The sequence below is a fragment of the Schistocerca gregaria genome, chromosome 6 (genome assembly GCF_023897955.1).
Source record: "Schistocerca gregaria isolate iqSchGreg1 chromosome 6, iqSchGreg1.2, whole genome shotgun sequence".
NCBI classification, from domain to species: Eukaryota; Metazoa; Arthropoda; class Insecta; order Orthoptera; family Acrididae; genus Schistocerca; species Schistocerca gregaria.
The window spans coordinates 570,375,404-570,403,362 of record NC_064925.1 but is presented as its reverse complement, the minus strand read 5'-3'; the positions used below and the strand labels follow the sequence as shown (position 1 = coordinate 570,403,362).

The 27,959-nt window shown below is 39.4% G+C and overlaps 1 protein-coding gene and 1 non-coding gene across 6 annotated transcripts in view; one reads left to right on the top strand and one right to left on the bottom strand.

Annotated features, from left to right (window-relative positions):
• The window catches only part of LOC126278218 (CUGBP Elav-like family member 2), a 2,351,537-nt gene that overhangs the window by 34,813 nt on the left and 2,288,765 nt on the right, over positions 1-27,959 (top strand). For all 5 annotated transcript variants that reach the window (XM_049978170.1, XM_049978179.1, XM_049978163.1 and 2 more), the window contains exon 2: positions 5,469-5,551. The gene's annotated coding sequence lies outside the window, so the exon portion shown is untranslated. The remainder of the gene's footprint in view (positions 1-5,468; positions 5,552-27,959) is intronic.
• Trnat-agu (transfer RNA threonine (anticodon AGU)) lies at positions 15,246-15,317 on the bottom strand. Its single transcript has one exon. It is a non-coding gene; the product is annotated as a tRNA-Thr (tRNA).

Sequence of the window (27,959 nt, the reverse complement as noted above, 5' to 3'; positions counted from 1 at the left end):
CACTTTTTTTTTATTCCGATAAATTCTATTATGATTCAAAGATAACCTAAATACACCATTACATTTTATACAAACTCCGCAGAGTGGGCATGGCTTTACATTGGTGATTCTCTACCTTATGGTCTCGTAATTATCTAACGCTAAAGTGCACTTTCTGGATAGGTTGGTGGATCTTAGATTTAGCAATCTTGATAATCTGCTTAGAATTTACATCTAAAACAAGGAGCTGCATGTCATGATCTGATAGTCCATTTATTACAGGTTTTATGATATGATTTTGTTCCTTTGATTTGTCTATAAACATGTTATCAATGGCTGTCCTTGAGGATTTAGTGATCCTAGTTGGAAAGTTTACAGTGTGAGTTAGATTGAAAGACAACATTACGAACTGCAATAAATGTTTACTGGAATATTGAATTAGAAAATCTGTATTGAAGTCACCATCAATCAAAATTTATTTGTTTCTTACTGTTAAATAACCCAAAAGAGCTTCTAGATGATTTATGAATAGATTATAATTTCCTGCAGGTGCTCGGTAAATAGTTACTTTTATATAGGATCTGTTATGGAACTCTACTTCTGTTGCACATGCTTCTAGATGCTGATATAAACAGAATTTATTAATGTCAGTGTTCTTGAATTTATGGAAGTTTTTAATAAATGTGGCAACTCCTCCTCCCTCCATATCTACTCTGCAGAAGTAGGTAGCTAGCTTAAATCCTGAAATGTCTAACATATCTACACCAGTGCTCACTGAATGAAGTCTAGCCATTGTTGAGAAAAAGAGAAATTTAGCGTTAATAGAAGCATTTATAATATACAGTTCAATTAACTACCTGTAGCTGAAGCATGTAGTCATTTAATTTGACACTGACTGCAAATGCTAAACTCAAGTGTGGGTAAAAGGACCACAGCAAGTCGGTCGAAACGACGGCAATTTAGCTCTTTTATTCGTTACAATGACGCGGCCGAATACCCACAATTATTTTATCCAAAATGACACCCGCCCTGCATGCCTACGAACTTATATCAAGGGTAATTTTTATATTAATAAATGTTATCAGGAAGAACTAGTTTATCAAGCTTAAAGTGGAGACGAAGTCTTACTTTACCAGGCAACAAGTTTATGTCCGATTGTGCATTTGCGCTCATGAATGGTGTGAGTGGTGTTGCAGAAGTGGAAACCAACAGGAAAGCGAGTGCATGCTGTCAGAAGAGCCAAAATAACCCAAAATGGCCCAGTGGAATACTGCCCAGTAGGAAACCTGCGATGAGGTAGTGGCAGGTGAAACCACTGAGCGCCCTCGGGGTGCAAGCCAATGGTCCATCCGGCCTCGCATTGTTAAAAATATCATATTCCGCTAGAAGCTGTGCTAACGAACCTCAGTGCTGCATTTAAATTGTATATCTCCCACTTAAACATAGGTTTGCGTTTCTTTACATACCTTCTATGAGAAGTCGTAAATTCAGTATTGCCTCGCGTGTTCCTACATTTCTCTGGAATCCAAATTGATCTTCCCAGAAGTTGGTTTCTACCAGTTTTTCCATTCTGTAAAGAATTGGTATGTTGCTACCTTGACTTATTAAACTGATAGTGCGATATTTTTCGCATCTGTCAGCAACTGCTTCCTTTGGAATTGGAATTACTACATTGTTCTTGAAGTCTGAGAATATTTCGCCTGTCTCGTACAGCTTTCACACCTAATGAGTTCTGCAATGGCTGGCTCTGCAGGGACTGTCAGTATTTCTGACGGGATATTGTCCACTCCTGGGGCCTTGTTTCGACTCAGGTCTTTAGTGCTCTGTCAAATTCTTCTCTCAATGTTCTATCTCCCCTGGCCTCTGTTTGTAGCATTTGTTGAGTTAGAGAGAGCTTTTGACAATGTTAACTGGATACTCTCTTTGAAAATTTGAAGGTAGCGAAAGGCTATTTACAACTTTTATAGAAATAAGACCGCAGGTACAAGAGTCGACGAGCATGAAAGGGAAGCAGTGGTTGAGAAGAGAGTGAGACAGTTTGTAGCCTATCCCCCATGTAATTCAGTCTGTAAACTGAGCAAGCAGTAAAGGGAATGAAAAAAATTGGAGTAGGGATTAATGTCCAGAGAGAAGAAATAAAAACCTTGAGGTTAGCCTCTAGTACTGTAGTTCCGTCAGAGACACCAAAAGACCTGGAAGAATAGTTGAAAAGAACTGACATGTCTTGGAAGGGAAATATAACATGAACATCAACACAGGCAAGACAAGGAGAGTGGAATGTAGTCGAAATAAATCAGGCGATGCTGAGGAAATTAGATTAGGGAATGGGAGACTTAAAGTAGCAGATGAGGGTTGCTCTTTGGGCTGTAAAATATCGGATGATGGGCGAAGTAGACAGGGTATAAAACGGTAGACTGTCAATTCTGAAGAATAGGAAATTGTTATCATCAAATGTAGACTTAAGAGTTAGGGAGTCTTTTCAGAAGGTATTTCTCATGAGTGTAGACATGCATGGAAGTGAAATATGGAAGATAAATTGTTTGGACAAGAGGAGACTAGAAACTTTTGAAATGTGGTGCTACAGAAGAATGTTGAAGATTAGACGGCTAAATCATGTAACTAATGAGGAGGTACTGAATATAATTGAGAAGACTAGAAATTTAGGGCACAACTTTGCTAGAAGAAAGAATCGGTTGATAGGACACATTCTGAGACAGCAAGTATTGGAAGGAAGTGTAGTGGATAAAAATCGTAGAATGAGGCAAAAAGATGAATACAGCAAGCAGATTCAGATGGATGTAGGTTGTTGTAGTTAACTGGATATGAAGAGGCTTGCAGAGGATAGAGTAGCACGAACAATTGCAGTCTTTGGACTGAAGACCACAACAACAACAACAGCAACAACATGTCCTACGTAATATAAAAACAGCTTCCTAAATTCCAGACGTACAGGCAAAGAATGTAGATCTTCCACCATGTCATCTGGAAATATTTTCAAAATACAGACCGGCGTCCGTTTGGCTACAAAAAAACATTCATTGAATGAGCTGGTTAGAATATGATACCGAACGCGAAATCATTGAGTCATGGACCCACGAGAGCGGCGAATACGGGAGACTTCTTTCACAGCTCTAGCGAGCTGGTAGATAGCTTTGACAATAGTGTTGGTGAGATTTGGTCCATCAGTTACCTTACTACATTGGCGTTGATTTTTCTCTATCCAAGAACAATGCATGGTCTAGGTCTTTTAGTGATAATAGTGGTACTGTGAGATGTAATTAGTTATTTAAAAATGTATATTAGGTGCGATGTGACAATTGCATTAAAACCAGTCTTTGTTTATTGCAGCTAGGGAACCTGGTGGCTAACTTGTTTTTACTAGTTCCTGTGATGTTGTTGCACGCGTCTCATGCAGAGGGGCGAGTGTATCTGTTCGAAATGGAAGGTATACAGGGTGTTCGGAAATTCCCGTAACAAACTTCAAGGACTTGCAGAGGAGAGTGTGTAAATAATATTCTGAACAGGAACCCACATCCGGAAACGTATCGTGCAAGTGCGACAGGCGTTTGAACACATGTTTCCTACGTAGGTGTGCAACAGGGTAGTCATGATGGGGGTTGTTATGTTGGATCGGATAATGTTATTTGCCGTCTGTCATACCTCTCTGACCTGGTTCGAGCCTCATTTACGTGTCTGTGAGTCAGCGTGGTTGACTACACGTTTGCAGAATGCACCGACTTGACGTTTCTGAATGCTGAAGCTCACGGTAATAGAGGAGCTGCTCGTCACCTTTATCAAGTTCTTTCTCCGCAAAGTCCGACTCCATCGCATACCCTTTCCGCTACAGTTACGCAACGACTTCGAGGAAGGCGTACTTTCATCGTCAACAGGAGTGACTGTGGTGCTCGAAGGAGATGCCGCGCACCGGAATAGAAATAGGCCATACTGCAACAATGTGAACTGAACACATCAACGCGCACACGAACAATTTCTTTGGCTGTTAATCAATGGAACTGTAAAACAAGTGATTAACTGGGCCACGCACGACTGATCAATTACTTGTAAAAGTGGTCAAGTTGTCAACAAATTTCCAAACCGTTGTAGCACGGAAATTGTGTGATTCCGGACATGGGTTCCAATTCAATATATCAACTACTCAGTCCGCTCTAGAAGTGCTAGAACTTTGTAAAGGGAATTCCTTAACACCCTGTACGTGGGAGGGGGTGGGGGATGAACTGTGTTTGAGCAAAGCTTGGTTCTCTGGTTTCCGCAGGTTATGGAATCCACATGCACAAGCACAATACAGCAAAAGCAGTTTAAACCCCTAATGCATCCGTTCTGTGTCATCATTGCTGTATAACACAATAAATTCATTACTGCGTGGTGGAGCTGCTGATGTAATATCGATGTATCGTTTGTCTCTTTATACAATATCGATACAAAGCTGCTACGATATAGCACCACGTATCGATATATCTATATCAAAACAGCAACATCGAGCACCGATATTTTTATTTTACGTTTTATTTCTTCACAATTTTCGGAAAATATTTGAAACTGTTCTTTCGAAATTGTAGTAGGACATACTTTCACTGTGTGAATGAGTCTTACTACTTTTTCAGCTTTCGTCACGTGCAATCTTTCTCTTCGACTGCGTGAAGCAAGTACATGTGGCACAAATGAATAAATGCAGTTGGACTTAGGGGGAGGTGGGTGCCGGTGTGAATGGAATAACAAGATTTCCGGTGTGAAGAAACAGCATATCAATTGTATTCAAAAAACAATTTGTAACGCAATTAGTGAGCTGTTTCTTCATATTGACATTCTTCAAGAACAGTTGTTCAAAGTGAACAGAAATCTAAATTATAAAATTAGTCGTTGCTGTTGCTGTGGACGGAGACGTGTGAGGGGAAACGCTGACGTATTCGTCGCTCGGCGCTGCCAACAGAAATTGCAACTTTTAGCTTCACGAAGCAATTTTGACACTACAACTGGCCATGTCGCCGGGGTTTGCAGAAATGGGAAAAAACAGCGAAGTCGACATGAAGTATTCCCCGGAATAATTCCATATGTGACGAAACTGAACGACGGACACATAGAACACCCATTATTGTGCCACTTATATGCAGTTACCATTGTTAGCAAAGTGGTTATCGCGAAGCGTAAACGTGTGTCGTTTCCTTTCAGTTCTTTCTCTAAGGTGGCTAAGCAAGCTGCTTACAGAATATATAATAATAAGTCAGTACTTAAATATACAGCTCTAAAACCAGCAGTACATTTACAATGTGCGGTCGATATTTTTTTTGTAGGCTGGTACAGAAATTTTCCTTCCGCCGATATATCTCCACTTTCTTTCTATATATCAGGAGCCTATAGTGATATTTTCCTAAATGTCGACAGACTGGGTTCCCGATATTTTTAAAAATGTCAACAGCACTACTGCGCAGCTGGATGAATGTGAGGCTAGCGGCCGGTGTTTTGTGTTGCAGTCGCGTGTTCGTCTCCGCTGTGCTGTGCGCCGCTGCCACCTCTTCGTCCTGCTTCGTCGCCCGTCTGCCGTCGCCCGTGCAAGGTAGGAGCGCCGGCGTGATTCACAGCCGCCATCCGCGCCCTTGCAATTCCGACCACGCCGGTTCCCACGCGCCCGGAAAGAACTCTGCTCCCCTGCAGGCAGGCAGGCGGGCCGTATTTGTACAACACACGCACTACTTCTCCTTGTCCTCTCTGCGCCCCTAAAAACACGCTCGGCCTTGCAGCAAATTCTTGCAACACGTTGCTGCCAATTTCATTTTTAAGCCTGCTGCCTAGTGACGCAATAATTTTAAATAAGACTTGATGTAAACACAGCTGTTACCTTTCTATGTAAACTTACTCGACTGCAAATATTGAAACTAACCTTACGAACTTTAAAGGCAGGGGAGACGGGGGCAAGTTGACGGTGTTACCAGTTAACCATTGGTAATAAATTCCTGTTGTGAGACATATTTTTTTCTCTCTGTGTATTAATATAACGGCTTTAAATTGTACTCTATCTAGTTGTAGAATATTTTATTTAATTACAATCACTTATTTTGCCGTTTTTAAAAGTATTAGAAAAGTGTCATCTTGCCCCTGTACCTGAGCAACATGTCTCTGACAACGTGGCCACATGGCAATTACGGTACTAATTGAATACATTTTCATTCTCACAAGGTGAAAGACAGCATATAAATTAATTAAACATTTGTAATTACGCAGTATCGAATAGCACGCAATGAAAGGATTTTAGTGTTGAAAATATCTATAAATCATATAAGAATATAAAGCCTATAGTTGCAGGTTAACTGTATCGTCTACCTAGGTTTCAACGTTAGTAATAACGTCTTCTTCAGAACATAAAATATTATTTAAGTGTTTCCCTAAAACAAGCCATGTTCTAAGTCACTTTATAACACTTGAGGCATAACCATAAGGTTATGTCACTTCTATTAAAACACGCTGTAGCAAATTCACTTTAAGCCCGTTGTATCGGCCTCGTCGTGTGACTAGAGACTGCGGCTTAAAGTGAATTTGCTACAGTGTCATTTCATAGAACTGACATAACCTTAAGGTTATGCATCAAGTTTTATAAAGTGACATAGGACATGGCTTGTTTTAGGCAAATATTTAAATATTATTTTATGTTCTAAAGAAGACGTTATTACTAACGTTGAAACCTAGGTAAACGATACAGTTAACCTGCAACTGTAGGCTGTATATTCTTATATAAACAATATCAGTTGCTGTCGCTGCATAAAAATGTTAAAAATTATCTACAAGTCAGATTTTTCTTAACAAAAATCACACACAAATATTCCTTTCTCGAAGTGTGAGCAGTCCTGACGCTACCATGTGTGGTACTTCCAACACTCCATCCAGTCTTCTGATGGAGCATCAGTGTAGATCTCATCACCTGCAGGACACTGCACTGTACTATCTTCGTTAGGGCGAGCCGACATCATCGGTGTCGAACTTTTAGACAGCGTAGCCTTTTTGTCACAGATACCACGCTTAGACTCCTTGGTACCAACACCTTCTTTCATCCCGAGACTTCTTCCTTGTTTCTTTAGACGTTCTTGATCCATCTTTTGTGATTCCTTGTCAGATAGCGTTCGTTCCATTGCTGACCTTTTTAGCGCAGCTTCTTGAATTTTCTCATTTTGAGAGTACTGAAAAAGCGATCTGTTTTACTTGCAAAAACCATTAAACAACCTATATCCCATAAAATATTTCTTTATTTAAGACAACAGTTTCGACAGGCTTTGCTTTCATCGTCAGTTCTTATTAATTATTTTACGTTGAACCTCATGCCAAGTTGGCATGTGGGTAGACGTCAGTACGTTATAAAACACTTGTCATAACTAAAATATTTAAAAATATGAATCATCTTATGCAAGAGACCATGTACATATATATATATATCGCTCACAGATGATCGTTACATCACAAAAACAAAGTACATAGTAGCACATCTGTTTACATAAGCTAGACGTATTCTAAACAGTTATATCGTCAGTTGTACCTTATACGCCGTCTGAAATGGATTTTCACTGTTTAGAATATGTACAGCTTATGTAAACAGATGTGCTACTGAATACTGTGTTTCTGTGATGTTACAAACATCTATAAGTGACAAACATATGGCCGTGGACTTTTGAACAAGGTGCTTCGTGGTTTTACATATTTTAGTTGTGACAGACCTTTGATGATGTGCTCATTTTTAGCCACATGACACATTGGCGAGAGGTTCAACGTAAAATGAACACGTTTCAATACAAAAAGATTTTGAAGACCTAAAGGTCACAGCAAAGTCTATCGAAACCGGTTGTCTTCAATAAATAAATGTTTTATGCGATCTAAGCTGTTGAATATTTTTAATAAGACACTTAAACTTTGCGTGCAGTGATATTAACGTTTTGTCACACTTGATCTTTCTGTAGGCACTGGTTTAAAATCAAAATTACTTCGGCACTGTTATGGCTTAATGGATGTACCACTTGTTGAAGGTCCTGTTTATTCATTTTGCTCTGCCTGATGTTCATCAGGAGATTCATTAGCAATTTCTGTCAGCTGGCCTTCAGATGTTGCAGTTTGAAGAGAAGATGATGCTGTAATTTACCATCTAGTAAGGTCGTCCGAAGACCAGTATCAGTTGCAAAGCGATTTAGAAAAGATTGCTGTATGGTGTGGCAGGTGGCAGTTGACGTTAAATAACGAAAAGTGTGAGGTGATCCACATGAGTTCCAAGAGAAATCCGTTGGAATTCGATTACTCGATAAATAGTACAATTCTCAAGGCTGCCAATTCAACTAAGTACCTGAGTGTTAAAATTACCAACAACTTCAGTTGGAAAGACGACATAGATAATATTGTGGGGAAGGCGAGCCAAAGGTTGCGTTTCATTGGCAGGACACTTAGCAGATGCAACAAGTCCACTAAAGAGACAGCTTACACTACACTCGTTCGTCCTCTGTTAGAATATTGCTGCGCGGTGTGGGATCCTTACCAGGTGGGATTGACGGAGGACATCGAAAGGGTGCAAAAAAGGGCAGCTCGTTTTGTATTATCACGTAATAGGGGGGAGAGAGTGTGGCAGATATGATACTCGAATTGGGATGGAAGTCATTACAGCAAAGACGTTTTTCATCGCGGCCAGATCTATTTACGAAATTTCAGTCACCAACTTTCTCTTCCGAATGCGAAAATATTTTGTTGAGCCCAACCTACATAGGTAGGAATGATCATCAAAATAAAATAAGAGAAATCAGAGCAGGAACAGAAAGCTTTAGGTGTTCGTTTTTCCCGCGCGCTGTTAGGGAGTGGAATAGTAGAGAGATAGTATGATTGTGGTTCGATGAACCCTCTGCCAAGCGCTTAAATGTGAATTGCAGAGTAGTCATGTAGATGTAGATGTAGATGTAGAAGCACTTTCAGTGTCGACTTTGTTTGTAACAAGAACACGACATGTGGTTTGCCCCGCAGCAAAATCGTCCTCGTTGAACACAAGGGGTCACAATGTTCGATCCCACATGCTTTGAACCCATTAACTGCGTTACCAACTGTAGTTGCTTCGAAATAAGCAGTACTCAATATCTCACCAACATTATATCAGTAATAGTTTATTTGTTGAGGGAGCATGAGGTCGTCACAAGTTTGACTATATCAGGTCCTTAGGGTACCAAATAATGAAGCATCCAACATCTGAAGACGATGTGTAGCGTGCAGTGCAAACCGAACCGTGACTATACGATTTTGTTTTCAAAAGTTGGTAGACTTCAGTGATATGTGTGTTTTATGTTCGTCAACAAGCAACAGACAGGGGATTCACCGGTAAGCCTTACGCGAAGATTCACATATTTTAGAGACAAGACAAATATTTTTTCATTGCTTCATCCACTATCATTGCAATATCCAACTGTTCCTGGTGGTGCTATTTCCAAAAGCACAGGTCACATCCGTTTCCTTGCAAAGCCGAGAAAAAGGCATTTAGTATTCAGTAGCGTTAATGTACCAAATGATAGTAGCTTTTCTCGCACTCTCTGATGATATGATTATAGTAGCTTTGTTCCTCTGGGTGAAATGACGTTAGGTAGCTTATTAGCCACAGTGGGCGATTCAGATTAATCTGCGTTATAAGTGGCAGATGCAATAAATTTATGTTTCCACCATATTTCTTTTAAATTTAAGTAAAACCTATCCCAATTTTGCTTGTTAAAACCGATTGATCTGGTGGTGAACATTGCCTCTACATTCCGCATACTGAACTTAATTTTTAATAATATTTGCTAACCAGTTCTCTCCTGCCATCCTGGTCAAGCTGTTCAACGGATGAGAACTTTCACATTGTTCTGCTTATTCAGATATAAATCTTCTGCACTGCTGCTTCGTCATACCAAAAACATTTTTTTCGTGGCTGCTAAGCAGTTCTTCACATCGTCTAGTTGCCCTGTGTTGAATGCTGCACGGAATCTTCCACCATGAATAGGCACAGTGCCGACTTGTGTGTATACAGTCTGGGTGTTAACAAATTTTTAGATTCAGTTAAATTTAAGAGTGTGAAATTAAGAGCATCTGTTGTATAACAGTTATACTTATCAACAAGTTTGTACAACTACAGCTCTCACCAATAACAATAATAATAATAATAACAAGATGCATAGCTTATGTGACAAAAAAATGTATTTGTGGAATTTTGTTGTTTTGTGCAAAACTGAATGCAATTTAGGGCAATAACGAAAAAAATGTGCAAGCTTTCGAAATTTCATTTCGCATGTGTAAGTAGAAGTCTTTTCGCTTTTTCTTGTTTTTTTTTTCAAATGTACGAGATTCCTAACAGATGTATTAATTCACGAATTTATTTCTGGGCTGAAAATCAGATAGCCTTACGCTCCACCCACACAACTTGTGCTAGCTGTACACTTCTTTGGTAGATGTTTGCTTGTAGTCACGCTTATTTGATTTCCTCACTCTCTCAATCAAAGGATCTGTTCTCGGAGGCCTAGTTCCTTTGTGGATAACTTGTGGTAATTCACTTTTTTCTGTTCCCAGAATTAGATTTTCACTCTGCACCGAGGTGTGCACTGATATGAAACTTCCTGGCAGATTAAAACTGTGTGCCGGACTGGGAGTCGATCTCGAGACCTTTGCCTTTCGCGGGCAAGTGCTCTGCCGACTGAGCTACCCAAGACGACTCGCGACGCCTCCTCAGAGCATTATTTCTTTGTTAGTATTTAAAACAGATTCAAAGTAGTATATGTTTACACTGCACACGAAAGCCGATTCCCACACAGTAAACAATCATCTCGAAACACAAAGTGCCGTTTGTGGATGTGAATAAACTCAACTAGTAATGTCTACCAACATGGTCATTTGACTAGAATAATACAAACGAGGCGCTGAGATCCATACGGGGCCTTTAGCACATTGCTGTCGATTCCACATGTAAGAAAATATCAGAGAAACCATTAATACAGCTTTTCGTGAATTTTCATATACACAATGTGGGCCTACAGCACAGATAAACCTGACTCACCACAACCTCAACAGATTTCAGAAGCATGAATAAACGTTACAATCTCACAATCGAAAACTCATCTGGTGGCACTGATTCAAACTTTTAGATGAGTGGCAAAGGCTAGTTGCGCACATCGTGAACTGTACACATTGTTTATCAAATCCCTACGTATTTGGCCCATAAGAAGGTTATGTCACGCGAGTTATGTATGCGCAAAAGCTCCTTAAGGAGTGCACTACTGCAGGTGTGCTCACGAACTTGTTGCCAAGTTTCATAGAGTCTAAAGGAACGGTAGCGCGGAAGATATAAGTGCCGTATCTTTCAGCTTACGTTTAATAGCATTCACAGAAAAAAAAGAAATAATAAGCAAGGTGTCCAAAGTTAGGGTGTCCACGTGCACTTTTGCTCTTACACTGTGCCGCCACTGAGTAGTATCTCCTATCAAGTTTGTATTAATTTAAAGTTTTATACCATGAGGGCTTAGATGGCCTGCATACATATCACACACACACACACACACACACACACACACACACACACACACACCAACCATAACCAGACAGCTATGTAAACGCATACAATTCTTAAGTCATCATTTGTCTCCAAACGACGACGAAGTGTCACTTCGGGAATATCATAGACACTTAGTTCACTCTTCCCGTTTTGACGTCTAACAGCAGCAGCCATGCTATTTTTGTCCCCATCCCCTCATGTGTCACCATATCTGAAAAGTCATGTGTTGTAAATTAACGAAGTAGCGCAGAAATTAGAGCTACAATATTTTCTGTTATGAAGACTCCTTACAAACTATTGCGACGCAGTTTGTGGCCCATAAAACTCGTCAACTTGCTCCCATCATCCTGCCCCGGCTATCTATTTCACAAGTAGTCACATTTGACATCAGATTAACAACAGTAACAAATGAATAAACAGTGACTGTGAACCACACACTGTCTGAGTAATGTATAGTAGCCCAGCCGGTCAGTCGTGCGATCCAACGCACGGCTTTTCCGTTTGGGAAGGAGCGACTGGTCCCCGGCACGAATCCGCCCGGCGGATTTGTGTCGAGGTCCGGTGAGCAGGCCAGTCTGAGGATGGTTTTTAGGCGGTTTTCCATCTGCTTCGGCGAATGCGGGCTGGTTCCCCTTATTGCACCTCAGCTGCGCAAACAAGTTCTCCACGTACGCGCTCACCACCTTTACTCTACCACGCATACATAGGGGTTACACTCGTCTGGTGTGAGATGTTCCCTGGGGGGTCAACCTGGGGGCCGAACCGTGCAACTACCCTGAAAGAGTGGGCAGGTGTGGGGCGGCGGAGGGGTGAAGTGGACTGCGGTAGTCGTCGTGGGGTTGTGGACCACTGCGGCTGCGGCGGGGGCGGGGCCTCCCCGCCGTTTCTAGGCCCCAGGTTAACATACAATACAGTGTATAGTAAAAAAAGCCAGATATCATACCTGTTTGACCTCAAGAACTTATGTTGGGTGTCTTGAAAATTACAATACGTATGGTAATTTTGACAACAAGCACCCAACACTCGCAAAATTGGCGGAAGCGGCTCAGTTGTTAGAGTTTTTTTGAGGTATCGACTGGAGAAGCGCTAGTAGTAATATTCATAACAAGAACTACGTGGTCAGCTTCAGCTTGCTCCGGCCTCTCCTGCTTAGTTCGGTTGGATACCAATAAACCTCCTGTTGTTTAAAGAGTCGAAGTCATGTGTGTAAAACAGCTTCCATCCTCTGACTACTTTACAAATAAGTTAATGTGTTAAGTATTTGACGTTAAGCATGTAATCCAGAAAATATTTCGAAAAGTTTGAAATTATGCTTAGTTGGAAGTTGCTAAGTGCTATCATTATGAATCACTGGATGCATATAATCTGAATAATTTGTGTACCGTAAGTCACACTGTATCAAGAGGCATACACAGCTTCTGTCTGTGATACTTATCATTTTGGGCTAAACTTTTCACATACCATTATACCGTTGAATGAGTAAATTATTAATTTTTTTTAAATTCGTTCAGTAACTACGAATAATATTTCAAAACAGTTTTCTTTGTTCTGTGGGTAGGAGACCTACAATTGCTTCTTTGTTCCATGTTCTAGGATACTCGCTTAGTAACATAAATTTTCCAGAGAGTTGGGGATTTTTTTTAAACATAAAGCTTTTTTTTGGGTGAAGTAAAAGTAATAGGGTGCGTTTGGGGTGCGCATCCCATGACCAGGGTACTGGTCTGACTGTACACATTACATTGCACTAATACTTGTTCCAAAGATCATGAATACGACATTACGTAACGATGTGGAATGTGTCAGTTTAATGTAAGTTTGCTTTACGTAATATAATATTTTTTAACGGTTATCACTTCATATTTAAAAATTCATTTATTGAGTAGAAGGAGTCATCCAGAAGTATTTTAAATTTGTTTTTAAATGTTAGTAGGCTATCTGTCAAACTTTTAATGCTATTTGGCAAATGAGAAAAGATTTTGCGGCGGCATAATTCACTCCTTTCTGTGTCAAAGTGAGATTTAACACAGAATAGCCAAGAGCATTCTTTCTTCTAGTGTTGAAACTCTGCATTTCGCTATTATATTTGAACTGGGGTGTTTCATTATTAACAAATTTCATAAGCGAATATATATATATATATATATATATATATATATATATATATATATATATATATATATATATATAATATTTGAACTGGGGTGTTTCATTAGTAACAAATTTTATAAGCGAATATACACTCCTGGAAATGGAAAAAAGAACACATTGACACCGGTGTGTCAGACCCACCATACTTGCTCCGGACACTGCCAGAGGGCTGTACAAGCAATGATCACACGCACGGCACAGCGGACACACCAGGAACCGCGGTGTTGGCCGTCGAATGGCGCTAGCTGCACAGCATTTGTGCACCGCCGCCGTCAGTGTCAGCCAGTTTGCCGTGGCATACGGAGCTCCATCGCAGTCTATAACACTGGTAGCATGCCGCGACATCGTGGACGTGAACCGTGTGTGCAGTTGACGGACTCTGAGCGAGGGCGTATAGTGGGCATGCGGGAGGCCGGGTGGACGTACCGCCGAATTGCTCAACACGTGTGGCGTGAGGTCTCCACAGTACATCGATGTTGTCGCCAGTGGTCGGCGGAAGGTGCACGTGCCCGTCGACCTGGGACCGGACCGCAGCGACGCACGGATGCACGCCAAGACCGTAGGATCCTACGCAGTGCCGTAGGGGACCACATCGCCACTTCCCAGCAAATTAGGGACACTGTTGCTCCTGGGGTATCGGCGAGGACCATTCGCAACCGTTTCCATGAAGCTGGGCTACGGTCCCGCACACCGTTAGGCCGTCTTCCGCTCACGCCCCAACATCGTGTAGCCCGCCTCCAGTGGTGTCGCGACAGGCGTGAATGGAGGGACGAATGGAGACGTGTCGTCTTCAGCGATGAGAGTCGCTTCTGCCTTGGTGCCAATGATGGTCGTATGCGTGTTTGGCGTCGTGCAGGTGAGCGCCACAATCAGGACTGCATACGACCGAGGCACACAGGGCCAACACCCGGAATCATGGTGTGGGGAGCGATCTCCTACACTGGCCGTACACCTCTGGTGATCGTCGAGGGGACAGTGAATAGTGCACGGTACATCCAAACCGTCATCGAACCCATCGTTCTACCATTCCTAGACCGGCAAGGGAACTTGCTGTTCCAACAGGACAATGCACGTCCGCATGTATCCCGTGCCACCCAACGTGCTCTAGAAGGTGTAAGTCAACTACCCTGGCCAGCAAGATCTCTGGATCTGTCCCTCATTGAGCATGTTTGGGACTGGATGAAGCGTCGTCTCACGCGGTCTGCACGTCCAGCACGAACGCTGGTCCAACTGAGGCGCCAGGTGGAAATGGCATGGCAAGCCGTTCCACAGGACTACATCCAGCATCTCTACGATCGTCTCCATGGGAGAATAGCAGCCTGCATTGCTGCGAAAGGTGGATATACACTGTACTAGTGCCGACATTGTGTATGCTCTGTTGCCTGTGTGTATGTGCCTGTGGTTCTGTCAGTGTGATCATGTGATGTATCTGACCCCAGGAATGTGTCAATAAAGTTTCCCCTTCCTGGGACAATGAATTTACGGTGTTCTTATTTCAATTTCCAGGAGTGTATATGTATATATATATATATGATCAAATATGATCGAAGCAGACTAAATCAATTAAAATTTGTGCCGCAGCCGGGACTCGAACCCGGGTCTTCTTGCTTACTAGGCAGATATGCTACCACTACACCACCGAGACACTATGGCAGACATAGCTGCCTAAATTCCTAGGTCGAGTTCCGTCCCCAACACAAACTTTAATTCATTTTCCCTTAATACCGTCACTATTGCCAGGGCTCGCCGGTATTGGCGAGCTACCCAGCATTGGACGTAGCGGGACGTCTGCTGTACCATATGGTGATCTTCTCAGATCTTATAATTTAATGTGTCCTTTGAGACATCCTTCGAGTCCCGACCGCGGCACAAATTTTAATTGATTTAGTCTGCTTCGATCATATTTGATCATTATCGTGAGATAATAACGAGACGGGAGTCTCAAAGGACACATTTAATTATATATATATATATATATATATATATATATATATATATATATATATATATTACGAAAGTATTGTGAATATCTCAGGTTCCTTAAACAAATGTCTGCAAGGGGATCTTGGGTGGGCTTCAGCTGTTATTCTGATTACACGCTTTTGTGCAATGAATACTTTTCTCTTAATGATGAATTACCCCAAAATACGATGCTATGTAAAAGTAGTGAATGATAATAGGCACAGGAGGCTGATTTACTGATATGTTTATTACCACTATTTTCAATAATGCTAATAGCATAAGTAGCTGAACCTAACTATTCGAGCAGATCATCAATGTGTTTCTTCCAGTTCGATTTCTCATCAATGAATATTCCCAGAAATTTTAAATTTGCAGAGAACTGCTTCATGGCTCTGAGCACTATGGGACTCAACTGCTGTGGTCATTAGTCCAACCGCTTCATACTTTCTAAAATACATTATTACAATTTCCTCAGCTGATTCTTGTTTGTTGGGTGTGACGACTATATTTGTATCATCAGTAAAAAGACCTAGCTAAGCATCTTCATGAACATAGTATGGCAAGTCATTAATATAGCTCAAGAACAATAAGGGACCAAGACTCAACCCTGGGGGCATCATTCTTGATACCTCCCTATTTAGAGAACTCGACTGATTTTTGCAGACTATCTGTACTGTTAATTTCAACCCTCTGCATTCCTCCAAGTAAATATGAATTAAATCATTTGTGCACTGTCTCACTCATACCACAGTACTTAAGCTTATCTAGAAGAATTTCATGATTCAAACAGCCAAAAGCCTATGAGAGACCACAAAATATATAGCGTTTCGTTTCCTGTTGAAAAGCTATTCTGAAAGCCAAGTTGACATTTGATAGTACTTCATTTTTACAAATATATGATGCTACTCTTGAATGTATTCATTTTCCAAGAATTTTGGATAAAGCTGTCAGAAGTTAAATTGGGTGGTAATTTTTAGCATGAGACCTTATCCCATTTTTCCTGCAATGTTTAACAATAGCATATTTCAGTCTATCTAGAAAAATGCCTTTTTTCAGTGAGGTAATACATATGTGGTAGAGAATCCTATTTATCTATTGCAAACAAGCTTTTAGTACTCTGTTTAAAATGCTATCAGTTACATGTGAGCTTTTACTTTTGAGTGAATTTATTATTTTCCTAATTTCAGCAGGCTGAGCGGTTCTAGGCGCTTCAGTCTGGAGCCGTGTGACCACTACGGTCGCAGGTTCGAATCCTGCCTCGGGTATGGATGTGTGTGATGTCTTTAGGTTAGTTGGGTTTAAGTAGTTCTAAGTTCTAGGGGACTGGTGACCTCAGATGTTAAGTCTCACAGTGCTCAGAGCCATTTGAACCATTTCAGTAGCAATAGTAGGTTGAATTTCAGTTTTATGAAATTGCATAGGTGGTGTTCTTCCATATACTGCCTTGCATTTTATAATGAATAGCTGGCTCCTGCTTTCTCTACAACAGTTAAAAAGTGATTACTAAAAACCTTTTCTACTTCAGACTTTTTTTTAACAGACTTTTTGTTGAGTTTGATAGAAATACAGTCTTCCTGTGCCTTTGGTTGTCCTGATCCCTTTTAACAATGTTCCAGATCGTTTTTAATTGTATTATCAGATGTGCTAGCCTCAGACACAATGCACATATTTGTAGACTTTTTAATAACATTTTTTAATACAGTGCAGTAGTTTTTATAATGTTCCACTGTTTCTGGATCATTACTACTTCTAGCAGTAAGATACATTTCCCTTTTCAGTTTATAAGATATTTTTATCCCTTTACTAAGCCATGTATTTTTAGATGGTTAATGTTGAAATTATATTTAACTGTTTACTTAGGGAAACTATTTCCAAATATCCTCACAAAGGTATCACGAAGTAGGTTAAATTTTAAATTAGCATCAGGTTCCATGTGCACCTCATCCCACTCTAGCTGTTGCAAGCTTTCCCTAAAATTTGCAATTGTTAAACTGTTAATTGAATGCACTATTTTGAAGGACTGTTTTGCATTAATGTATGGAGCTATATCATATATTGTAATTAACTGTGCATCATGATCAGACAGACCATTCTTAACAGGGAAAGTTTTTATTTGATTAAATTTATCTTGATATATTAAAACATTAGTGTGCCACTTTCTGTACCACCCAAGAAGGACTCTCAATACCTAACATCAAATTGAAAGAACCAAGAAATACTTCAGTGTTAAGCTTTCTGTCGAACTCTTTTCGAAAATCTGCATTGACATTCCCACAAATAATAATCTGTCTGACAGATAGCAAAACAAAGAATCCAAGTTTTTCAAAAATAGATGAAAATTTCCCAATGGCAACCTATGTAAGGCTACAGTTCTAAAAGTGCCATTATTTAGTTTAAGCTAACATGCACATGCTTCTATATGTTACTATAAGCAAAATTTTTAGTTTCTACATCTACAACAAATTTTAACATATATGACTACCCCTTCTTTCTTCATAGTGTCTCTACTTACATTTTTTTGAAAGCTTATATCCACCTATATTTACGTTTTCCATGTCCATGATTTGATGTTCAGACAAGCATAGTACATCTATTCCAACCTCAGTTTATAAATCTTCTAAACAAAGAAGAAGCTCATCTACTTTGCTTTTTAATCCCATCGTATTCTGATGCAGTATACTAACATCATTTTTCACTGTTCTTTTATGAGAACCTTGTGGCATATTTATATTTTTTCTTTATTTTTCACAGTACTTTTATGAGGCTCTTGTGATTTTTAACATATCTAGTACCGGCCTGTCTGAGCTGCTCATTAATCTTAATTTCGTTCAATGTTAAATCATTAGGCACAATGTACAACTTTTTTTTTACCCTTGCTCTAGGAGCGGTTTTGTGCTTTATCAAGGGCACCAGCTATACATAATTTCTGTGGGTGCATATCAGTGGCGGAATGTAGTATTTGTTTTCTGGGGAGACTAGATTTTTTAAATGATTGCCTTTCAGTTATAATCTTTTTTGAACACTGCCTGAGTTATAAAGATCTGTGATGTGATAAGGTAAAATAGACCAGTACTATAAGCACACGCTGAGACTGCCCTAGTTCCACCGGTAACACAGGTGACATAAAAGCGACAGGAATGAGATCAAACTAGAGTTCATATGTATTTGGACGAACCCCCACAAACAAGAGTGATATGGGCTCCCTGCCAAAATAAAAGTCCTGGCCCCCCTCCCCCAACATAAAATGTATAACGTATCACTAACTAACGTAACTTTCATTAAAGTAGGTAGAAACAGAAATTTAAAGGAATGTATTCTGAAATCCCATGTAATGTAAATAAAGAGATCATTTCTTTCTTAAATCGAAAGTACTGAAAAAATTATTAATACCGATAAGTGTACCAAAAATGAAATACTCTATAGTGGTTGACAGTCAGTATCAATAAGCATAGGGCTATCGTTCTATCTGTTCTTAGATTAATTTGTGCTTATAAAATATCACTCTACTCACCTTGACCTCCAATGAAACTGGACCGTCTTCTGCTCTAAGCAGAAGCAACTAGTGAATGTTTGTTGCTTCATCGATGTGGTCACGAATTGCTAGTCCTTGCTGACTTAAAAACTGGATGGGCGTTATCATCTTTAAAATTACTTGCTGTGCGTTCTTGTATCTTCTAATTTATGTGATAAAATAAGGGATGGTACGTTGGAAACTTGTTTCGTAGTTGTCGGAGCAGTCACGGACGAACGGTGAAGTGCACATTTATCGTGAAATCTGAAACGTTCAGTCGTCTTTTGCCACTGTAAAACCCATTTCGACAAATGAATTACACGAATTCCTCTCTGCAGATCCAGCAATTGCCAACGGAAACACTGTACTGGAATCACAAGCGTTTTTACACACAATATAGAACACTTTGTCCAATTCTTCGTGGATTAATAAATCCAAGGAAATGCGTTTTCCCATCCTTCATGGTATGACCTAGCTAGCCGTTTCCTGACTCTTCTTGCTGATGTACTACAGATGCCGGCAGAATACATAGTCTCGGGTTCCTTATCTTTTGGCTGAACATGATTTCACTATTGTCAGTGTCAGTAATAACCACCTGTAATGATGATGACAAACGTATGACTAATTTATTGACAACGACTAGGAAACTGTACTAATTCGAAAGTCTAGCAATACTCAATGTTGCGTTTCAGCTTTCCATTCGCGTCCAGTAATAGCACAACATTTGAAAACTGCGAAAATGTTTATCTAGCAAAGAGCTTTTGCTCAATGCATCCTGTCAGTAGACTCTCTTCTTTGTACTAAGTGCTAATGCGGTAAGACCCCTTCAGTGTACAATATAAGCTCCCACGTCTTTAAAGCCATTGTCTCTTCAAACAAAACAATAACAACCCAGATTACATGAAAACAATTCCACTTAAATCTTAAACCACACCGCTGTTATGTTAAAAAAAAAGCTGTGAAGGTAGTCTGTAATAATTGGCTTTCCTGTATTTCAGATTTTTCTTTATCAGTGCGCAATATTGAGAGGGAGATATTATCAAATTATTTTAGTGTTTTATCCATTTCGGTAACTGTAGTCATATATAATGAAGTAATAAGCAACCAGCTGCACAAAAGAATTTAATTTTTTTACAGTTAAGGGCCCTTAATGCCTTTCTTCATATAAAAATGCGATAGATATAACATTCTGAAGAATGGTATTATGTGCCCGAAAACAATAAAGAAATTAAATTTCTTTCATGCAACTGCTAATTATTATTACATTATATTTTAAACAACCGTTGACGAATGGAGTGGGCACATTGTAGCGTGTCACTTGTAAGGAAACATGAAAGCAAGCCGAAAAGACAAGATTCCATTCACAGCATAGTGCGACTGTTATTCTGGGGAGTGCCTTTGACTGGGCCATAGAACGGCAAAGAATGGGGGAGAATGTTTCTTGGTTCCCTTTGAACAAAGACATCTGAAAAAAAACATATGTTTTAGAGGTCAAAAATTTTAACTTCCATCTCTGTGTTTTAACATTTTTTGACAAAGGTAAGCAGGAAATATTTATTTTATTTTGTTTTTATCAAACTAAGATTATGTATGTGGGTGTTCGAGTCCTGGTGCACCTATGTAGTCGGCTTGAATGTGCTCCATTTGTTAGACTAACTCTTCCTCCTTTTGTCAGGCAGTTGATGTGGTGTTTTTTTAGTTAGGGAGGCAGAAACGTTCAAAGTCGTAGTACACAATTGTGCGCACATGGATTGTCGTTAGAATGGTCATATGAGGTGGTCAAACGAGTACCAAATATTTTTTGTGAATATGAAAATCAAAATATTTTTTAATTAAAAATTAAATTAGTGTTACTTGTAATCTAGTAAGTCACAGAGAAAATATGTATATATAGTGTTAGGAGTATAAGTGCAGATATTGTGATCATTTGTATCTTAGTATGTCCACACTTTAGTTAGTTGTTTTTTCTCTCCATCTAGCACTATCCTCGCAAATACTAACATAATTTGTTACCTAATGTTTCCTGCATTGTCGTAACTGCGCCACCAAGAAGTGGACTACGCCTGTCAGTATAGACTACCCGTTATGTGTCCACATGTACACGTTTCAACTCCTGACCAGCGGCGCAGGAGAAAATAAACATTAATGGATTTCTCTTGGTGCAGGTAGTTGGAGGTACTAAGCAACCTAAGAACGTACTACACTAAATACTGGTAATGATTAGTCTGAAAATGAAGTGAATACTGATGTAACGTTGTTCAGTACACTGTCCTCGGTAGCCAATAGCAATATCTGTGCTTATACCCCTAACAAGCTGTACACACAGAATGTTATTTTTAACAAATTGGAACAGCTGAATATCTCGATAATTACGCATCGTATGGAAAAAAAATTTTACATGAATAGTTACTACATTTATGTGGGGCAATTGCCTGTGCTAACACTGTGCATCTGCAACATCGTCCCATGGGATATGAACTTTTTTATTTCAAATTGGATTTCCTGATTTTCATTGTCAATTCGCAGTCTATGCCCGAAAATGGCTAGGATTTACCAAAAACATTTTCCATTCACAGCAGATGGCTCTGCATTCGATAAATTTCATTTTTTCTGTTGTTTTTTTTTAAAATTAAGATTCGACTCATTGCATTCTACTTGATATTTTCAATAAAAATGTGAACTCTTTTGTTCTGAAGGTTGATATTATTGTTAAAAATTTACCTAGGTTTGCAATTTTCATTTTACAGTGTAAGTTTTACGTTTCGACATTTATAATTATTTGCAAATAGGCAACATTTAACGTAATGTATTTTTTGTTCCTTTCCGGATTGATTTTGTTGAGTTTGAGCACCATTAGGATGCCTGATTTCGCTGAGTCCGCAGCACGAGTGATTTCGGTGTGTTCTTATGTCCAACCGCCGTAACTCTGGCGCCGATTACAGTGTCATCTACCACGAAATCAAGAAATCGTTTTAGATAAACCCTACGTAGCTTGCGGCATAGAATCGGAACCTCCAACCAAAAAGTGAGGGGATGGGTTTCATTTGAGAGTGGTTGTGGGGAGACCACTTGTGGCAGAGGCAGATGTCCAATTTGAAAATGTTAACTTTGCATCTGGAACTTTTTTTTCATAAGAACGCGAATTTTTCCAGATATTTAGGTGTTCCAAGTTAAAACAAAGCTCAGGTTTATTTTGTTTGTTCCGCAATCATCCATGTATCTCTGAAAATACTTTCACAATAGTGAAGAACCGTATCACAGGCAATAAGCAAAACGTATAACCGTAACACACAACACAGTATAATGCAATGCTCCTTATATGAATGACTGCACTGCGATGTGGTGGCCAGTGGAACAGCTCGGCAGTGTGCTGCTCATCCATTGCCTTTCCTCAACCCATAAACGTGGTTCACTGGGACCAATTCTTTAGCAGTAAGCCTATCTATACAGCTGCGTATCACATTCATCATACAAATAACACACCGAAGACAGAACCGTGCTGTACTGAACTCAAGGTTGCAGGCGAAGATTAAAATTGATTTATTATCAACAGCAGGTTCTATGGAACTGGAAACAAGGCAAGCTGCCCATAACTTCCACATTCAAGTGGTCTTCTTTATTTTCAGTGCAACTGTAATACAAAGCTAATAGCGGTAAGAAACCAATCGAAATGCAATAACACAAGTAACCTGCCTCAGACAGCAGGTACCGAAAATACTCGGAACGTATCCCTGAACAGACTGTGATAATTTGTCGATGGAGTTCTGGTTTACGTTATATATGCTGTTTTGGGGTTATAATAAATATTTTAGGAGATGGTGGAGTAGAATAATTCGCATAATTCATTTGATATGACACGTGGGCCATTTTCATTGGTTCTAGAGGTACGGCTGGTTACAGAGAAAACATTTAATTTTGATTCTTGATATTATGATTTCTGCCTGTTTACTCGTCGATTGTCATTTTTATTTTGCATTTCAAGTACGGAAGTTCGGCTAGTGTTTACATAACTGAATTTATTAATCTGTGACAACGGCCTCCCCATAGTGGTAACACCTTTTGACGTCAGATCGCCGAAGTTAAGCGCTGTCGGGCTTGGCTGGCACTGGGATGGGTCAAGTTCCGAGTCTGCCGAGTGCTGTTGGGAAGCGGGCTGCACTCAGCCCTTGCGAGGCCAATTGAAGAGCTGCTGGGCTGAGAAGTAGCGGCACCGGTCACGAGAGGACAACGGCCCGGAGGGAGGTGCGCTGGCCAGGCACGTGCCCTCTGCATCCGCACCCGGTCACGCCTAAGGGCTGACAGTGACGCGGCGGTCGGTCGGATCCGCTGCGCCTTGAAAGCCTGCTCACGTGTCTGTTTGTTTGTTTTTAGTCTGTGATTACGATTCGTGGAGTACTTCTTCGGTATTCATCGAGGATGCAACACATATTTTCAAGTGCTTAGTATGTAGATATGGGGTTTTGAACCTGAAATGCTGCTGTTACTTGTAGAGAGTTTGTTGGTGTTTTTATGGCCTTCAGTCCCAAGGCTAGTTTAACGCAGCTGTCCTCTGCAAGCCCCTTCATCTCCAAATAAGTACTGCAGCTTACATCTTTATGAATCTGCTTACTGTATTCATCTCTTGTTCTCTCTCTACTATTTTAACCCCCCCCCCCCCCACACACACACACACGCACACTTCTCTCTGATACTAAGCTGGTGATCCCTTCATGTCTTAGAATGTGTCCTGTCAGTCGATCCCTTCCTTTAGTCAGGTTACGCCATCAACTTCTTTTCTCCCCAGTTGTCTTCAATACGTCCTCATACATGATCTACACACTTCATCTTCAACATTCTTCTGTAACACCACATTTCAAATGCTTTATCTTTTATCACCCAAATCGCTTACCTTCCATGTTCGACTTCTGTACATGGCCATACTCCGTGCAAATACCTTCAGAAAAGGATTCGTAACTTAAGTCAGTAGACGACGTTACCAAATTTCTCCTCTTCAAAACCATGTTTCTTGCCATTGCCAGTCTACTACTTTATACCCACCCTACTTCCGCTATGTCTGTTATTTTACTGCCAAAAGAGCAACATTCATCTACTACTTTAAGTCTCTCGTTTCCTAATACAATTCCCTCACTTTCAACTCATTTAATTCGACTGCTTTCCATTATTCTTCTCTTGCTTTTGTTAATATTCATGTTCTATCCACTATTCAGTATTGTCCATTCTGTTCAACCGGTCTTCCAATTCTTTTGCTGTTTCTGACAGCAATACATCATCTACAAGCTGAAAACTTGACTTTTCTTCTCACTGAACTCTAATTCCGTCTCCTAATTTTTCTTTGTTTTTCTTTCATTACTTGTTCAGTGTACAGACTGAAAGACGTAGGGGACAAGCTACGAAACTGTCACACACCATTTTCACGCCCTTTGCATCTTATAAATGCCATCTGGTTTCTGTACAAGTTGTAAATAGCCTTTCACTCACTTTATTTTACTCCTGTTAACTTAAAAATTTCAAAGAGAGTGATGAGTCAAAATTGTCAAAAGCATTCTCTAATCTACGAATTCTATAAATGTAAAACTTCCTGGCAGATTAAAACTGTGTGCCGGGCTGAGACTCGAACTCGGGAGTTCCCGGAACACAGTTTTAATCTGCCAGGAAGTTTCATATCAGTGCAGAGTGAAAATCTAATTCTGGACCATAAACGTAGTTTCACCTTCCCTCAAACCTATTTGTTAAGAGAACTCGTACTGTCAGTGTTGCGTCACATGTGACCATAGTTCTCCAGAATCCAGACTGATTTTCCTCAAGGTAGGCTTCTATAATTTTTCATTCCTTAAGCAATTCGTGTTACTATTTTGTAATGATGACGTATTAAACTGGTAGTTCAGAATAGCTGGCTCCCACAAGGCAACCAGTAAATATGATGGAATGTCGTCTACTCCTGGGGGTTTGTATGGGTTTATGTCTTTGAATACTCTGTCAGTTTCTTCCCACAGTATCATGTCTCCCATCTCTCCTTCATCTGCGTTCTTTTTTATTTCTATAACATTGTCTGAAAGTTCACCTCCCTTGTGTAGAGCCTCCGTATACTCTTTCCACCTTTCAGCTTTCCCTTATTTCTTCATTTGCGTGGCAATAGTGTCCGTAGTTGCTTTATAATTATTGAGGGTATTTTTGTTCTCTCATTGCAACAAAAAACATAAAATGCGTGATTTTTTCACCATACGCCTTTCGCTTTATTGAGGTAAAGGTAAAAAAGCATCATCAGTGGTCTGTAATTAAGTTAGTTACATTTTGATTTGCTTTCAGTTTGAAAATGAGTTCGTTAAGAATAGGTTGATTTATACTTACAGTGATTTTTGCGCTAATTTCTCTCTTACCTCGGGAAATTGCGTTGTTTTTCTGTGTTAGACACTGATAATTTCGGTCTAACTTTTAGATGTTTCGCAGCACTATGAATTTCTTACGTTTTTAAAAACGGACTTTTATGCACACCACTGTATTCTGTTTGTTTTTGTACTTCAGGTATGTGTTGTTGTCTGTGTTTTGTAGTGTTGCCAACATAACCTTTCCGCTACTTTATCTTGGCCGACAACATTTTTTTTATTAAAATAGATTATTGTGAGCATGTAATTCTATTTAATTTTGTTTCTGTGTATTTATGAACTGCGTAAGAGTAGGGAAGGAACAGTGATGGAGAGACTTTCTTGGTTTTTCTTTTTTTTAGGGGGGGGGGGGGGGGGGGGAACCATGATGAGTGGACATAGTTTTATAGCAGTGTGATGGAGTGTTAGAGCAGAAGTTGAGGGGCGAGAAGTGGAGTGAAACTGAGGTGGGGGTGTTGTGAGAGGGTCAGAGGGGGTGAAGAAAGGAAAAGGCTCTTTTCTTTTTCATGTAATTTCGTCAGTGGATACAGATATTAACACTAGATGAAAACGAAAGACAGCTCTTAGAAAAAGGTCTAAAACATAATTTTGGCTCACCAACAAATGAACAACAGATACAAGATCTCATTATAGAATCGGAATATATTCTCACTATACAAGGACAAAATCAAAAGAGTAGTGCAAACACAGGGTTAACTAGACAGTTAATAAAAGAAGAAATTAAAAACACAGCAACCCACATTAAAAAATAAAACAATAAATTCAAAAATAATTGTGATGAAACACAGGTTAAAAATCTGCAAGCAGAAAATGTCATTGTAACACAATCTGACAAAGGTAACAGTGTTGTCCTCATGACAATAAAAGAATACATAGAAAAAACAGAAGAAGTAATCAGCAAAACCAACATAAAAAGGTTAAAATCAAAGCTAACAGATTTCAAATACATGTTAAAAACACACTCAAAAACATAGGATATACTTTTAAAGACAAAGAGACTTGTACAAAAAAACCTTAAGCCCCCAACACAAGATGTCAGCCAAAGCTCCATATAGAAAATTATCCAGTCTGTCCAATAGTAAATTTCAGAGCAGCTCCTACATACCTACTAGCAAAACAAATGCAGTCACAGCTCACTCAGTATTGTAAACTAGATAATGATAGAACAATCAGAAATTTCTCTTAACTAGTAAAACATTTAATAGACACTAAAATCCTTGACACAGCAACATTGCTCTTTTTTGATGTAGAAAAATGTACAGTTGTATCACTGTTAATGAAACCACAAAAATAATTGAAGAAAAGCTGAAAACACAAAACCATATACCTCATGTACACAAAGATGAAACCATAAAATTATTACAGTTCATAAGATAACAAAATTATTTTGAATTAATCAAGAATGCTACATACCCATGGGTTCACCTATTTCAGGAACATCAGCCAACATTTTCATGAATCATATGGAAAAATAAATATCTGAAGACATAATAACAAAGAAAAGGTACAACATCATCTATTAATACAGTACATGGATGACATAATATGCATGGTAGATGAACCTAAAATAAGAATACAGCAACTACACAAAGACATAAATACTGTACACAAAAACATAATGTTCACAATAGAAGAAAAATGAGAAAACACTCTCAACTTATTAGAAGTAACCATAAGAAAAGACAATAATAAACACACATTTGACATATACAGAAAACTCACTAGTGACATTATCTTAAATGCAACTTTTCAAACCACCCTCAGAACCACAAACAAATAGCAATTAGATACATGTTAAACGGGCTCAACAGGATGCCTCTAAACACTTCTAATTACCAGAAAGAGTTAGCCATTATAAAACAAATAGAATTAAAAACTGGACACAAAGGAGCAATGATAGACAACCTAAACAAATAATAAAAAGACAAATAATGAAAAAAACTAACCTAAGCACACTAACTCATACAACTTTCACTACAACAAAAAAGGCATACAAAGACCTACCACAACAAATTTACTCATTACATAGGTAATATATTCAAAAACAAAGACATGAACATTGCTTTAAAAACAAAAGAATCCATACAAAGGCACATCCCAAAACTTAAATCAAAACCAGACAGATACAAACAATGTGGTATCTATCAGCTCAGCTACAGAGATTGTGAGAAGATATACGAGGGTAAGTCAGTTATTATCCTCAAAGTAGTTATAAAATTTTATTTTAATCAAACAGGAAATTTACAAGAACATCATTTTTCGGCACACTCTCCGTGCGTTGTACAAGGTTCCTGATGCCCTCATAAAAGACGGTTCTCGGTTGAGCTGCAAACCAGGCATGCACCGATTCTTTCACTGCTTTGTCCGAGGAAAATCGACGGTCCCTTATTGTCAGTTGGATCGGACCAAACAAGTGATAGTGTGAAGGGGC